The sequence below is a fragment of the Geotrypetes seraphini genome, chromosome 9, assembly GCF_902459505.1.
Source record: "Geotrypetes seraphini chromosome 9, aGeoSer1.1, whole genome shotgun sequence".
Lineage (NCBI taxonomy): Eukaryota > Metazoa > Chordata > Amphibia > Gymnophiona > Dermophiidae > Geotrypetes > Geotrypetes seraphini.
The window spans coordinates 150,601,999-150,619,622 of record NC_047092.1 but is presented as its reverse complement, the minus strand read 5'-3'; the positions used below and the strand labels follow the sequence as shown (position 1 = coordinate 150,619,622).

Here is a 17,624-nt window from a genome sequence, read left to right as displayed (position 1 = left end):
AACAACTCTCCCTATTCTTTTCAAGATAATGGCATATTAGGACTATATATCCAATCTTCTATGGTAGTATATCTACTATTTCTCCTACTAAAAAGGCTAACTTTAGATCAAGAGGTTCTTATGCCTTTAAAAGCATATCTGTTCTATGTTATTCTATAATGCCAGAAGTGGAGACTACAGATCTCAAGTGTTCACTGTCAATTACCAGAACTAATCTTGGTATATTGACTTTTCTGGTGAATTATCATTGATCCAAGTGTATCCACTTTTTCCTTTTTATTTTTTATATATTTTTTTTTTTTACTGTTGTTCTTTATGTTTAATAATATTATTGGTACTTAGCTCAGTTGTTACTAACTAGTTGGAGTAAAGTCAGCCAGTCAGGTGACACAAAAAGGCAAAGTCCGCCAGTCGGGCAACCAGTAACAACTGAGCTAAGTACCAATAATATTATTAAACATAAAGAACAACAGTCAAAAAAAAAATAAAATTAAAAAAAAAAAAAAAAAAAAAAAAAAAAAAAAAAAAAAAAAAAAAAAAATATATATATATATATATATATATATATATATATATATAAGAAAAAGAAAAAGGAAAAAGTGGATACACTTAGATCAATGATAGCTCACCAGAAAAGTCAATATACCAAGATTAGTTCTGGTAATTGACAGTGAACACTTGAGATCTGTAGGCTCCACTTCTGGCATTAAAGAATAACATAGAACAGATATGCTTTTAAAGGCATAAGAACCTCTTGATCTAAAGTTAGCCTATTTAGTAGGAGACAATGTTAGGACTATATGCCATTATCACCAGACTTCGCCTTAACTCTGCTGTTGTTTTATAGTATATGACAAAGAATAAAGCTACAAACTGAGAAACCAAAAGGGCACTGGAGGCCCTATTTAAACTGGATGGTGCAAAATGATTACATTTTTCTAATACTGCTAAGAAACTTGACTGGTCTACTTAGGCACAGGGTCTGGTTTTCCAGACATTCCCTGGAATATATAACTTGCCAATGTGGTTTTCAGGATATCCCCATAAGCAATATGCATGCGATACATTAATATATCTGATTTGAAGAACAAGGCTGATGTAGTCAAATGTACATGCAAAATCCTTAAAAGATATCCTAGAAACCAGACTGGCAAAGTGCTCTAGGCTACATGCTCACATGTAGCACTAGGCTACATGCTCACATTTTATGCAAAACTGAGCAATAGCAATATATTCTGGTTTGACTTTACCCATAATATAAACATCAGAAAAAATTCAAGATATAATTTTTTTTCATTTTCAAGAAAGGCTGAAGTACATAAAAGCACAGTGTTCTCCCGCAAATTTGTGGTTCACGAATCGCGGACTCACTCATTCACAGTCTGCTCCGACCGCCTCTTCCTATAGTAAAGACAGGTTACACCAATCAGGAGCTGCGTGTCAAAGCAGCTCCTGATTGGTGTAGCCTGACTTTACTACAGGAAGAGGCGGTTGAAGAAGACCACGAGTGATTTTCTTCACCCGTCTGCGCTCCAGCTGCCCTCTCCTGCCTCCCCTGTCTTTTGACAGGCGAAAAACCGCGTTCACGGTTTTTTGAAATTTACGGGGGTTCCTGGAATAGAACCCTCACAAATTTCAGGGAGTACTGTACAATTCAAGCTAGCCAGAATATTGCTTTAACATAGACTTTTTCACAATGTAGCTTGACAAACTCTATTAAGATCTCATAAAACTATTTAGCTCTCCTACCCCTCCAGCCTCCTTCTTCCCAACCAGATGGTGCAAGAACCTAAGGAGACATTAATTCTCTAACCCCCTCTTTTACTAAAGCGCGCTAGCCGATTTAGCGCGTGCTAAACGCTAACACGTCCATAGAATATAATGGGCACATAAGCGTTTAGCGTGCGTTAAATCAGCTAGCGTGCCTTAGTAAAAGGACTCCTAAGTTTTGATACCAGTTGCAAGTTAATTAAGCTTTAGTAGTGTACATTTTTGTTTTAAGAGTCTATGTCATGCATGGCTTCCAGAATGTGTCTCTTCAAAAGAACAGTTGGCAATTTGTTAAGCAAGTAAATATACCAAGATCCTTTGAGGAAAGGAAAGACCCATCTTGCACCTCATATTTGAAGTTTGCTCTATTTAAAAGAAAAGCTTTTGGGTCCTTATGCAGTGGAACCCCCCATCGCTAATTCAATAAAGTAAATCTGGTCAGTCCTACCAGATAGGAAACCTGGTATCCAGTTTGCCACATCAACAGTCCTCAGGATATAATTTTATGTAACTTAGCAAGATATCATCATCTACAGAGAAGCTTGAAGCCATTCTACATTAGACTTGCAGAGAATTATTTTATTTTAGTCATTTTTACCCAAGATATAAAACCAACCAATTTCCTTTGGATCATTGCCACTAAATTACCCATAATATCTCTATAGATCCACTAACAGACCAAGCTCTGGCTTTCTTTCTAGGTTACTCCAAGAAATGAGAGAGGAGGCATGTAGCAGCATACAGAGAACAGGAGTGAAAAGGCAGCCCTCAGTAATTCAATATGCTCTCATCCCCTTTTGGATCTTGTCTTCATAAACCACCAGCAGGATGAGACTACATATGCTCAAGGTGATGGCAGCCATAGCAGGCAACTGATGCCTCATCCTGAGCTGGAGGAAGGATGCACAAAGCTGAGCAAAGGCAAGTCAGACTGGGAAAAGCATCTAAACAAAGGGAGGCGCCAGATAAAAACAAAGGGGTTGCCAGACAGTCCATGATAATAGGGTGGAGCTCATGAGACCAAGAAATTAGATCATAGAAATTAGATCATAGAATCCTCTTCTTGCGCCAGTGGGGACTGGAAAGCTGCTGGCATTTGGAGATTCTACTACAGCACAAATTTCTTCACCAGCCGAAGTTCTGATTTCAGAAGCCTCGTACTTCTGAAGCTAAAACTAAACACACATGAGACACTCAATAGATGATTCTGTTGGAGCAAAAAATATGCTTAAAGAAAGCAATCTGTAAGAAACTGTTAGGAACTTCAGAGGCCAAAGATAAGAATAGATCAGCTACCTATTACGCACATGCCAGGTATAACGTTAGCATAACAAAATGCAGTGAATATAGCTCAAACACTAAAATAAATTAAATGTAGTAAGTGTAATTTTTCAAAAGTTTTTTGTTTTTACCTAAGTAAATGGCTTTCCAAAAATTAAAATTAAGCTATCTGTGTTTCCAAAAATTAGACAGTTACTAATCCTTTCTTTGCATTTTAGTATTTGTTGGGAATCAACTTCTATTAATTTTTTTTTTTTCACCTGCAGGAAAAGCAGATAGGTTCCGGAACAATTTTCTCATAGGCAAATTTTACTTGGACTGAACTATGCACTTACTCAAGTTGGTTTGAAAACTACTCACTACATATCAAACTAAATGTGGAGAAGTTAGCATGGGCTACTGTTCAAATGGGTTACTTTACCACTAACTCATGCAAGTCTAGCACAGGTCCCATTTTGGTTAGTTTCAGTAAGCTAACCTTTCTTAATGCTAGCCCAAATTGATAACTTACTCTCCAAGTTTTAAAATGTATACTGTTAAACAGGTCACACAAATAAATGCATTAAGGACAGATTCAGAAAAAAAAGAAAGACTCAATCTACCATATGCCAGCAGACATCTGAACAATGGATGAAGATGAAAAATAGTACCCAACATACCTGCATTCAAATGTATTGTATAATATAAAACAATAAGAGCTCCTTTTACTTAAAATAAACATTAAGGGTTCCTTTTACTAAGGTGCACTAACAGATGTAGCATGCACTAATGAATAGTGCACACTAAGGGCTCCTTTTACGAAGCCGTGTTAGCGGTTTAACGCGCGTAATAGCGCGCGCTAATTTGCCGGCCATGCTAGCTGCTACTGCCTCCTCTTGAGCAGGCAGTAGTTTTTTGGCTAGCGTGGGGGTTAGCGCACGCTAAAAAGTTGCGTGCGATAAAGCCGTTAACGCGGTTTCGTAAAAGGAGCACTAAATGCTAAGCCACCCTCTTTATTTCTATGGGCTTCTTAGCATTTAGCACGTGTTGAATTCATTAGTGCACCTTAGTAAAAAAAATGACCCCTAAAATGTTATTTTCTTTATAACAAAATACAATGAAATGTTTTCCAATAGAAAATAGGATTATTTATTTAATTCATTTTCTATCCCGTTGTCCCCAAAGAGCTCAGAATGGGTTACAGGTTTAACATATATAATTTCCGTACAAGTTTATGATACAAGTTTTTATCCTAGCTTGATACATACTAGGGTCTATTAGTATATATAACATATAGCTTACTGGTTACAGTTTGCTCCCATCTGGCCGTTTTATGTGGCCTGTGGTGTGATGCAGTGTTTTCATTGCCACCCCGATGTTATCTTCTGGCCGTCTCCTTCTTCCTCACTGCCGCAGTGTTCACAAAGCTGTGGGCGGCAGCTCCTACATGCATCCTGTGTCTGAACTGGAAGCCTTCTCTCTGATGTCACAATATTAGAGGGAAGGCTACAAGTTTAGGTGTGGGAGGCGCAAGGAGCCACCGCCCGCAGCTTTGTGCACACTGCAGCAGTGAGGAAGAAGGAGCCGGCCAGAAGATAACACCGGGGTGGCAATGAAAACACTGCATCGCACCATGGGCCACATAAAATGACCAGGCAGGAGCCGGCCAGAAGGTAAGACACCCGCTGGAGGGTAGCACCTATTTGAAGCACAGCAAGGAGGGAGGGAGGCAACAAGGGTAGGGTAGGAATGATTTTATTTTCAATTTAGTGATGGAATTATGTCAAATTTAAGAATCTTCTTCTGCTGTCTATATTTTGCACTATTCAGGAAGAAATGCATTTGTTTCTATTTCTTTGGGGTTGTACTGCATGCATAGTCTTGATTCTTAGGATTTTGTTTATATGTATTAGTACTTTTAGTTTGTGGTCCCGTATTTGCATAGGGGTTATCTGTGTTCTGGTAGGAATGAATGTTGAGAAGCATACAGTATGCTTTGTGTAGTTTAATTTTGTGGTTAACTATTATATGTTATTAATAAGATTACCGTATTTTTCGGACCATAAGACGCACCCACCTGTAGAGGAGGGAAAAACTAAGAAAAAAAAAATTTGGTTCAGAATTTTTTTCTTCTTGGTTTTTCCTCCTCTGCACGTACGTGCGTCTGGTGGTCTGGTACTGGGAAGCCCGTAGCCTGAAGCCTTTTTTTAAGTGGCAGTGGTCCAGCGCGGTCTCCTGCTGGAGGCTGCCTCTTTGCAGAGCGATGTACAACACTCACCTCCTCTGCATCTTCCTCTTCTGTGCCCCTCCTCTCTGGGCCGGTTCTCTGTTTCCTGCCCACCATTCACGCCTGGATCACACTGCCCCAGGGGTCGTGTCAGACGAGCCTTGAACTTGTGTCTGGTTCTTTGGTTTCCTCTCTCCCGTCTCTCTACTTGGCTCACACTCCCCTGCAGCCCTTTCTGATTTCCTGTCCTCTGTGCCTTTTTCTGAATTCAGAGCTTCTATCACGATCTGCTCCAGCTCCTGGCCTTCTCCTTCTAGGCCAGTGGTCTCAAACTCGCGGCCTGGGGACCACATGTGGCCCGCCAGGTACTATTTTGAGGCCCTCGGTAGGGTATGCTTATCATATCACAAAAGGTATGTTTATCATAATTACAAAAGTAAAATAAAACAGTTTCTTGATCATATGTCTCTTTAGCTATAAATTACAATATTATTATTAAGACTTAGCCAAAAGGAAAGATTTATAAACTATAAAGAGTTTTACTTCATGTAAAGTTGTCATGACTTACTATTTTTTCTGAGGCCCTCCAACTACCTACAAATCCAAAATGTGGTCCTGCTAAGGGTTTGAGTTTTGAGACCACTGCTCTAGACAAAGCGCCTGCTTCCCGTCGTCCTCATCCCCCACCATGCTGTGATTCTCGTCACCCAACTCGTCGTCCATTGGCTCTCCACTTAGTCCTGTCATCTCCTCCTCGCCAGAATCTCCCGCTAACAATTCAGCATCCAATGCTTCCTGCAGCTTCTGCATCAACTCAGCCTTCAGTCCATGGCAGTCTACGCCCTGACACTGGAGCTCGGCCTGCAGGTCGGCTACCTTTAACTTCCGGGTGTCCAGCGCGCTCATAGCCACTGCCGGTTCCCCCTCAACAGGTGTGGGCGCATGTATGCACAAAAATTACAAATGCCGGAGGGGTAGGGGCGGGGAAGGTGCTGCTGCTGTTGCATGTGCTGCTGCCGTTAAACCACCCAATCACAGAACGGCAGGAAGCACAAAGGTCGTGCTACTGCGTTGAGCATCACCACTGAAAAAAAGGTCCCGGGGGGAGGAAGTATTCGGTCCATAAGATGCACCCCCTTTTCCACCATCTTTTGGGGGGTGGAAAAAGTATGTCTTATGGTCTGAAAAATACGGTATATTGTGTGTGTGTGTATGAAAAATGAATAGAAAAAATGGTTACAATTAGTACTATTATGGAGGCGGGGTCTGGGACGGAGATTGGGCGGAGATGGGTGGGGTCTGGCCCGCAACTTAGCCTGTGTTTTGGATTTCGGCCCCTTAATGTGATTTAGTTTGACACCCCTGAATTAGGAGCACCTAATTTTTCAACAATCATCACAACAAGCAGAATCAAATATTTATATTCTTCACAAACAGGATTTCACAAACATCATTCTACCAAGACAATATTGGGATCTTTACTAAATGGACTGTTACTTGGGCACTGATCAAGGAAACACTGTTTTGCTTATGTCTTTAGAAACAGGTTTGAATCCTCAATCTTGGAGGATGCAGGATCTCTGATAGGGGCTACTAGCCAGAGTCTGTGGCAGCCTGGGATCAGGGCAATGACTAATTCCCATTCCTCTTAATCAATCACTGACTGGACCCCCAAGTCCAGTGGATGACTTAGGTGGGATAACCGAGCTCTAAGAGGACAAACCCTCTGCACAATCATAGGCATGACCCCAAACAGTGCCTGCAGCCTCCAATAATTTGAATAGGCTGTGAACATTAAACTCACAAAATCTGGAATAAATCCCTTAACAGGGCGCACCAAGGACTCCTGCAGGAACTCACCTTGTCTCCCCGGGGGCCTAGAGGCATCTGCGCACCTGCTTGTCACTGAATCCACCAAGCTGCTATCTGAGGGCTCTAGGGGAGATTTTTAACCCCAAACTGAGCCACCTGCAAATGGGACCAGAGGGGGCTAAATCCAGTGCTCCCACCCCTCATGTGTCACGCAGCATGTGGAAAAAGTACACTTCTCAGCCATCCATCCAACGCTAAGCTGGCATGAACTACCCGAGGAGTTCATCTGAAATGATTTTAAGCAAAGCCTAGGTGTTTTGAGGCAGATAGAGGCTTTTAAAAACAAATTGGGGAATCCAAGATGGCAGCCATGGCAGCATTTTAGCACCAAAAAATGGCCCGAGCACTCTAAATAAAAGTGCAGAAAATTCAACAGAGTGGTTTTTGGAGATGGAGTGGTTTTTGAAGTAAAAAGGTAAAGCCATGTACTTAGTTTGTGGAGAACACATTGCTGTATTTAAGGATTACAATTTGAGTCATCATTACGAGATTAAACAAGCAGAAAAATATAAGAACTTGACTGATCCAGAACGGGCAAAAAGACATCTGAAGTTTTGATAGCAACAAGGAGATTTTAACAAGCTTTACACATTCAGGGATGGAGCAGTCAAGTCAGTTTTGCGATATCCTACAAAATTGCAAAAAACAGTAAGCCATTCTCTGATGGAGGAGTCGAATCAAATAATTTTTTTTAAATAGAAGTTAGACACAGTTTGGGGTATTATGAAAAAACACTGGCATATTATCTAGTTATACCCACTCTTTTCTGAATTCTCAATGGTAGTATATTCAAGATCTAGGACTATAAGAGAATGTTTGAGTCATTTATAATTTGGGGATATAAAGGAGAGGAAAGAAAAGGAAAAATATAAGCATGAAATGTGTGCAGGATGTCAATGGTATGAAAGTTTGATACAAGGAGCAGAATGGAAAGATCCTCAAACACAGAGAATAGTGTAGAGTGTCTGTGATACATGCTATAACATCTCTCAAGTTGTATATATAACAGAATGTCCTTGTATGTAGGACGAACTAGCCATCTTATAAAAGTTAGATTAAATGAGCATAAATCAAGATCATTGGAGAGGTACTTCAAGCTCCTTTGGTGCAACACTGGCGTATTAAGTTAGGGATATTAAATGGCAAATTATAGTAAAGATGAGGAGGGAGTGTGGCAACTGTGAAAAGATATTAAACTATAAATAACAGTTTGGGATTTTCACTTTAAATACGGTAACTCCCTTGGGTTTAAATCTCGAGATTGAGTAGATGTGGCTAATTTAGATCAGTCTATGATTGGTAGGTTAGGTTAAGGACGTCATAAGAGGAAGTTATAAAAGTTCACTGAGAACGAAGAAACCATTGCTTGTCTGGAAATGCGGGGGCACACAGTGGGACACGGCAAAAAAGATGGATGTGAAAGTTTTATGTATCAGAAGGGTAAGATAGTGAATTGAAGATAAGAAAATGATTAATCTCCATCTTTTATATAGGGGAAGTCCTTGAAAATGCTACTTCTGTTTGGTGAAACATGTTAGGCATACTCCCCCAGTTTGACAGACACTATGCTTTAAAGATAGAAACTTTATAACAATAAACTTAAGTATTTATGAAAGTGTTAGGATGGAGGTGGAGCTACATGAGGTTTAAATTAAAAAAAAGGTAGAAAGAAAAATAAGAAAGGTTAATGACGAGGTGTGTGTGTGAACCTCATTGCAATGAAACCGATGTGAGCTTTGAGTGATACCATTGAAGCCTGAAAAAGTTAGAAGTATAAAAGAAAAAAAAGTACAAAGAACTTTATTATATCCTGAGACTAAATATTGGTATTGAAATGGATAACCTGGACATACAGATGGATAACCTGGACATACTGGCCTCACTTGTGTATGCTGGACACTACAGACATTTTAGACATATATTTTCCCATAGCCAGGCCCAGCCTGTACCTTGCTGTCTGTGAACACATGTATCCTTTGAAATGCTAACCCAGCTGGCCTATGTGCTGCAAAGTTCCTGTCTCTATTCCCTGCTGGGAGGATATTTCTCCAAGGTTCTGCTGAACTGTTATCAGTGATGTATGACTTCATATGCCAGGCACCCTGGAAAGCCATAAAACATTTATAATGAGCAAGGATCCCTGCAGGATGATGTGGGTGTAGCGAGATGAGAACTTGGTACCAAAAACATTTGCTGAACCGAGTTATGGGAACCAAGCAGCTGGGTTGTTGAAAGGTCACCCTGGCCAACTTTCAGCATACAGGGACGCCATCGTGAAGATGCACAGAATTGTAAAACCATAAACTAGCATCTGCAAGGTGATAAGGATCTCAAAGCTGGAGGAAGAAAGTTCACCAAGAATTCTCTAGCTGGAGGAAGAAAGTTCACCAAGAATTCTCTAGCTGGAGGAAGAAAGTTCACCAAGAATTCTCTGTTTCTGCTCGGGCCCCCCTCCTCGGGGGGGGGGGGGTGAGAGAGGCGTAGACTGAGAGGAGGAATAGTTAGATATATATTTTTGTACCAATAGGGAATTACATGAGCAGAATTCGGGGATGTGCTTTTTGGAACAAAGGAAGAATTTCTCTGTATAAAAAACATGTGCATCACAGGTAGAGCCAGAGAGAAATTCACTTGGGTATGCCAGTAGGGACATGCGAGCCCCCTGCTAGGCATATGGGTGTAAGTTCTTCTCTCCATTGCATATTCTGAACTGACAATATATTTTTCTGTTATGACTTTGCTGCTGTAATTTTGTCTCGTAGTCATTCCAATGAGGTAAACAAAGCAGCCTTTACTTCAGTATTGAGAAAAAAAAAAAAAGCATTTGAGAATGTGCCTTTCTCCAGGTGAACTGTGACGAGAAGGATCAAGGGCACTGCAGGAAATCTGGAGATTCAGCTGCAAAACAGAGGACAATTTGACTTTTTCTTCTTGGCTCTGGACGAGAACTGTGATGTCCATGACACAGACCAATTATTCATCTTTGTATGTGGGATAACGAAAGACTGAGATTACAGAGGAGCTGGCAGCAATGCGGTCAATGAAAGGGAAAATGACAGGGAGTGATTTGTTCATGGAGATAAAATGCATGCTTGGACAAGCTGGGACTGAAATGGGACAAAACTGATAAGTGTTACAACTGATGGTTGTCCAAATATGACTGGAAAAAATGTTGGACTTTTGAAGCAGATGCAAGATAAAGCAAAATGAGCTCAAAAAGAAATGCATATTTTTGTATTGTATTATACATCAGGAGGTGTTATGCAAGTCTGTGCTAAAAAATGAACCTTTATCGATGTTGTAACTAAAATAGTTAACTTCATCAGAACAAAAGCATTGTATCAGACAGTTTGTTGCACTTTTGGTGGAGCTTGAAACTGAACGTGGCAACATAAGCTCAGCCTGGGCAAAGTGCTTAACAGAGTATGAGACCTGAAAACAGAGATTTGAGAGTTTTGTGAGAAGAAAGGCAAGGACATCCCAGAGCTCTCACATGCCAATTGGCAGGCAGATCTTGCATTTGTTATTGATGTGACTGCACTAATAAATGAATGAATGCTTTCATGAGAAAATTGCAGTTTCTTTCAAGCTATTTGGAGAACATTCTTACACACATGCCAACACTGAAAGAAGCTACATTATCAAGTGATCCTCTATAGCAGTGTATCGCAAACTGTGTGCCTCTGGAGATTTCAGGTGTGCCGCAACACACAGGTGAGGAGAGTCATCCACGCTGGCTGACTGCCTACAGGACATGCCTCTCGCAGCGAGAGGCACGTCCTATAAGAAGTCAGCCGGCACAGATGACTCTCCTCCTGGCCGACGTCTCTCCTCTCCCTGCACCTCCCGGATCCCTCCACCGAAGTGGGTTGCGGCTAGATGGGACTCCACGCATGCGCAGACGTCGATGTGATGACGTCACGCATCATCGCATCAATGTCCACACACTTCTGTGTGCCTTCCAGTGGGGACACTGGATTTAGTGTGCTGCCGGCCGGAAAGTTTGTGAGTCACTGCTCTATAGCTACTCATTCATATGAGTTTACAAGGCAATTTGAAGACTTCAAAGCAGTTGAGAGTGAAATGTAGTTAATGTACATGATTTCTTCTCCCTTCACTTGCATTGTAGGTAATGCACCCATTGATGATCAGCTCAAATCCGTTGACCTGCAATCTGAAACACTACTGTCAAAGCATTTTAAGTCAGTATCACTGCTGTATATTTATTCTTCTCTCAGAGATAAAAACTTTCAACACGTGAGGATGTTGGTTCTCTTTGGATCTACCTACATATGTGAACAAACATTCTTGGCAATCAACTTTAACAAATCCAGATACGAATCCTCTCTCACTGATGATAACATAAGAACTAAGAATTGCCTTTCTGGGACAAGACTGAAGGTCCATCAAGCCCAGTTTCCTGTTTCCAACAGTAGTCAACCCACATCCCAAGTACCTAGCAAGACCCCAAGTAATAAAAACAGATTTTATGCTGCTAATCCTATGAATAAGTAGTGATTTCCCCAAGTCATCTCAATAATGGCCAATGGACTTCTCTTTTTAGGAAATTATCCAAACCTTTTTTATACCCTGTTAACTCATTTTATCATATTCTCTGGCACAAAATTCCAGAGTTTAATTACACGTGTAAAGAAAAATTTTCTCTGGTTTGCTTTAAATCTACTACTTAGTAGATTCATTGCATGTCTTCTAGTCCTAGCATTTTTGGAAAGAGTAAACAAGCAATTCATATCCACCCTTTCCACTCCACTCAGTATTTTATAGACCTCTATCATATCATTCTTGAGCTGTCTCTTGTCCAAGATGAAAAGCCCTAGTCACTTTACCACTTTAGCCTTTCCTCATAAGGAAGTCGTCTCATCCCTTTTATTATTTTCATCACCCTTCTCTGTACCTTTTCTAATTCTGCTATATCTTTTTGAGATATGGCCACCAGAATTGCACACAGTATTCGAGGTGTGTTCATATCATAGAGCGATACAAGGGCATTATAACATTTTCATCTTTGTTTTCTTTTCCTAAATATTCCTAACATTCTATTTGCTTTCTTAGCTGCTGCTCCCAAAAATATGTGTTCTTCCCTAAATGTTTCTTTTTCTTCCTTTAAAGATTGTAGTTCATCCCCCTTGCCTTTTGTACCAGTTTGTATTAGAACGTATATAATTAGTATACAATGTCTTGTTTTGTCCTCTCCTTTTTTTATTTTTTGTAAAAAATTGTTATAGGCATTGAAATATATGATAGTGCATAGATAACAAATCTTAATAAACTTTAAACTGCTATACATTGAGCTGAGGGTTTCAACGTATTCTCAATGATGACACCTAGATCCTTTTCCTGGGCAGTGACTCCTAACGTGGAACCCTGCATCACACAGCTATAGTCTGGGTTCCTCTTTTCCACATGCATCACTTTGCACTTGCTCACATTAAACGTCATCTGCCATTTTGATGCCCATTCTCCCACTCTCACAAGGTCCTGTTGCAATTTTTCACAATCCTCTTGCAATTTAACAACTTTGTGTCATCGGCAAATTTAATTATCTCATTAGTTTTCCCATTTCTAGATCATTGATAAATATGTTAAAAATCAGCAGTCCCATCACAGACCCCTTGTGAACCCTACTATTTACCTTTCTCTATTGGGAATATTGACCATTTAAACCTACTCCGTTTTCTGACTTTCAACCAGTTCTTAATCTATAATAGGACAATGATGCAGAATTATTATGTTTGATTCTTAATTTCAAAAACCAGCTCTATCTTTGCTCTTTTTTCAAGACTCCACTTCAAAACATCACACTAAATCACATTAGAGTCTTATTAAACTTGTGCTTATATTATACTTATAGACCTCAGCGGTATCGCCTGTATGCCAATAAACTTTTTAAACATACAGTATTCAGGCACCCAAAGTCGTCATCGGTCTCAATGTTTCATACTTTGGATAATTTAAATACTTTATTTTAAATATAAATACTCATCTTCATCTACGCGGGTGGGGGTAGGCACTCCGACATAGATCTATGTTTTGCCCAGAGGGCTTTATCAAGGAATTCCCCCCTTAAATCAAACGGCGCATGTTCCTCGCGTTTGGTTAAATCTGCACACGCAGGGAACATGAGCCATCTGATTTAAGGGGGGAATTCCTTGATAAAGCCCTCTGGGCGAAACATAGATCTATGTCGGAGTGCCTACCCCCACCTGCGTAGATGAAAATGAGTATTTATATTTAAATTAAAGTATTTAAATTATCCAAAGTATGAAACATTGAGACCGATGACGACTTTGGGTGCCTGAATACTGTATGTTTAAAAAGTTTATTGGAGATGGGCGTGGCTTGGACGCGAATGCTGACGGTCGGGTGAAGGAGAAGCTCCGTACAAACAAGCTTATTTTACGGAATTTACTACAAAAAAAATGATTTCCCATGATCTTGATGGTGTGATAAATTGAAATCTGCATCCTCAGCTGAGACGGAGAGACGTTTGAAAGATGAAAAATCAAAAGTGAAAGTGCCGTTTTTTATATCCTGAGAAGTGAGGTGTAAAAGCAGGAGATTGACGGAGTTTGAAACTGCTGGTGAGCTACCTAACAACAAGGATGAAAATTTCTTCTTTATAAATAATATATGAGGAGGTTGGTGCCTGTCGTGCTGTGGAGATAAGCTGTTTTGAAATAGCTCTCCTCTGCCGGAGATGAAGTGAGGTTTGCTGTAAAACCTACTTGGCAACGGTTTTTTTTTTTTTTAACTATTTCCTTGCTGCCAATTTCACAAAAAAGAATTGTGAATGACTAATATAAACATAAATACAATATAATATCAATCTCCTCTCCTCTACTGAAATTGAAAAAGATTCCGATATAAAAGATTGTTGGTTTTTTCTTTCTCTTCAGAGCTTAGGCTGTGAGAAAGATGACAGAATAAAAGACCAACGGTTTTTTTTAACCTGAAGAAAAGTAATATCGAAGTAATTGAGAGGCGCTGGAAACTGATAAAAACATATACTTATACATATACTTCAAAAATACTGGAAGGAATACTGCTCTCCTCAGTAAGGGCTGCGATTGGGCTTATAAGAGGAGAGCAAGAAAAAAGGATTACCGATTTTTTCAGCGCTGATGCAAAGTGTCAACAAAAAAAAAAAAAGTGACTAACGGATTTAATAAAATAAATCTGTAAAAAGATTGACCAGCAGTATCTAAAAAATTTAAGGAAAATAAAGGCTGCTAATTTGAATGTTATTGCCTTCATAGAGGCTGAGATAAGGCTTGAAGAAGGAGAAACAGAGAGAAGGACTACCGACATTTTTTTTACTCACAGCAATAGAACTTGAGACAAATAACTGACAGTTGCTCTAAGAATATTGAAATAAAAGTTTTGAGCCTGTTCTAATATAAGATTGGGACTGATAATCAAGAAAGGAGAAAAGAAGAAAAAAGGAAAAAAGACTGAAAAAGGAAAAAAATTTTAAAATATAGAAACAAATCCTGAAAGAAAATTACTCATCAATTTTTTATATAAATTGAAATAGCAAAATAGTAAAAACATAAATTGAATACTCAAAACAAAAAAGACAAGCGACAAAATATTGAAACTGATACCAAGAGACAGTGAAGATAAGCTGAGATAAAGAGAAGAGAAGAATAACAGAAGATGACATCTAAAAAACAAAACAAATGTGATTCAGAAGCAAGTGGTTCTGGTATTGGTAGCAGCAATAAAAGATCAAAACCAGAGCCAAATAACACACCCTCAAAAGTTCCGTTGCCATCGGAGGAAAGCCCCGACGTCATGGAAGAGTTGAGACAAATTAAAGAAATAGTATTAGACAGCAATAAAAAACTAAAAAAAGCAATTGAAGATGCTGCAATTCTCACCAAAAGAGTTGATATAGTTGAAAATAAAATAAATGACCTAGAAAACAATACAGAACAACTAAATACAGACATGAGAAAATCTAAAATAATATGGAAAGAAGTTGAAGAAATTAAAAGAGACTTGGAAGACAGCCGAAATCGAGAAAGAAGAAATAATTTAAGGATCATCGGGATTCCGGAAGGGGTAGAAAAAAATGACCCTATAACATTCCTGGAACAATTTCTACCTAAAATACTACCTTTAAAATTCAAATCTGCATTAGAAATAGAAAGAGCACACAGAATACCAACACAGAATAAAAACCTTCAATCAAGACCAAGAACTTTAATATTTAAACTTTTGAGACACCAACAAGCAGTAGAAATCTGCCAGCTAGCAAAGGAAAACAAAAACCTTAAATGTCAGGATGCAAGAATCCACATTGTTCCTGACTTTGCAAAAGAAACTGCAATACGAAGAAAACAATTCCTGGACATGAGACCCCAACTGCGAGCTCTAGGGGCTAGATATGGCCTTCTTTATCCAGCAGTAATGAAAATTACCATTGCTAACAAGACTCAAAATTTTTCAGATCCTACAAAACTTCAAGATTTCCTCGATCAATGTGAACAGCCAATGTCCTCTTAAACAAGAACTAATTATCGAATAATATATTTGTGTTTATATTTATAATTATGTTTAAATTAATAAAACATAAAGATTAAATATAGAATACAAATATAAAGTTCGATACAGAAACAGAACTTTCAACTCCAACTGAAAGGAATTAGAAGAACATGGAACTGTGATTTAAACTGCAGGAATATTCTAAACAACGAGACTGAAAAAAAAAATCTTAAGCTCATGTTTAAAGATATATACAAAAAACTTACATGTAAAACTCTGAGCCAGGAAGCATTCCAAAGATGAGATTGTGGAATGGCGCAGTATTGGACTTATATTTACTCAAGACCTTACATTAAGAAAGTCGCTGATTGGATAAGGAAAGCTAGGGGCATCAAAATTAAAAAAGGCACCAATCGCTTTGACAAATGTAGGATATTGAGTAAAACGAATTCGTATTGGATAAAAGAAAAATTTTAATAAATGAACTTCCGGTTACTATGCGTTTCAAAGCGCACATGACATGATTCCATGTCAAAAGGATCCAACATGCAGTCTTGTCATGCTGATGAGAGATAAGATATGAGCGAACTTGAGACAAACGAAGGATTGGATCAAAGACAAAGAAATGAAATGGATGCAGATTGAAAATTGACTGAGATAGCAATGGACATGAACAGCTTGAGACGCAAAATAAGACAGGAGGTTTGTGAGAACTGAGAATAATTTCCTGATATTACCGGAATGTCATTTGTTTGTTAAGCCCTTTTTACAGAACCGAGATACGATTTGTGGCGACGACCAAGACAGTAACAGACACTCAGAGATGTTATGACCGCGGCTTGCACTGAAAACCGCGCAGTGGTTTTGTAAAGAAAGGGAATGCTCTTCTGGATATAATAGTTTCCTACTCTTTGATTTGATATTCTAAAATGTAACTAATAACTATTTTGAAGGGAAAAGGTTAAAGATAATCTCCTGAAGGTTGGACTGAGGAGAAATCTGTTCATCCTTTGTGACTGCCTTCAAACATATACCTAAGCCTTAAAAATATAAGTTATAATATTTCAATTACAATTATTTATCATTTTGAATCAATTCATATCTAACTGAATTTGTGGTATACATTGTTGTCATATGTAATAATTTCCTTAAAGAAAGGGGAAAGAATATAATTTAAACTTAATATTTAAAAATGAAAACATTTCTTGACACCACTTAGAATTTACTGTTAGAAAACAATTATTATATTATACAATACAAACCAAAACATAATAATAAACTCAAAAAATAAATTATACATTGGGAATTTATAATAGAATAAAATAAATTAAAACATCTCTAAAGGGAGAAATATAATTAAAAAAAAAAAAAATAAAATAAATAATAATGGTAGTAAATATAGTTATATATTTTAATAGCTTGTAGGAGTTATATACACCTAACCTCAAAATGCGTATCCAAGTGGTCATATTAAAATGGGGAGGGAAGGGAGGGAAGGGAGGGAAGGGAAGGGGGAAATATAATGGAGAATGGGGAAAAAAAGGAAAAGTGTATATTCTAAAATATTTTAAATACTGGGGAAAAAAATTAAGAAAAACAATTCATATAATTTTAAGGAAAATATATCAAAAATACATAAATGGATCTTAAAATAATATCCTTAAATGTTAATGGTCTAAATCATATGATAAAAAGGAAAAAAGCTCTATTATTTTTAAAAAGGCAAAATGCGGATTTATGCTTTATACAAGAGACCCACCTCTCAAATATTGAATCTAGTAAACTACAAGGAGGTTGGGTCAAACATTGTTTTTTCTCACCAGCTACAAGGAAAAAAGCAGGTGTTGCTATTCTGGTAAATAAAAAATGTACTGCTACATTCAAATTAAAGGCAACAGATATTAATGGAAGATGGATAATTGTGGAAATGAATATGGGAAATACTACCATGACGTTGTTTAATATATACGCCCCTAATTCGAACCAA

At 38.4% G+C, this 17,624-nt stretch overlaps 1 protein-coding gene across 1 annotated transcript in view; it reads right to left on the bottom strand.

Annotated features, from left to right (window-relative positions):
• RASA2 (RAS p21 protein activator 2) overlaps positions 1 to 17,624 on the bottom strand; it is a 218,029-nt gene that overhangs the window by 51,356 nt on the left and 149,049 nt on the right. The window lies entirely within an intron of this gene.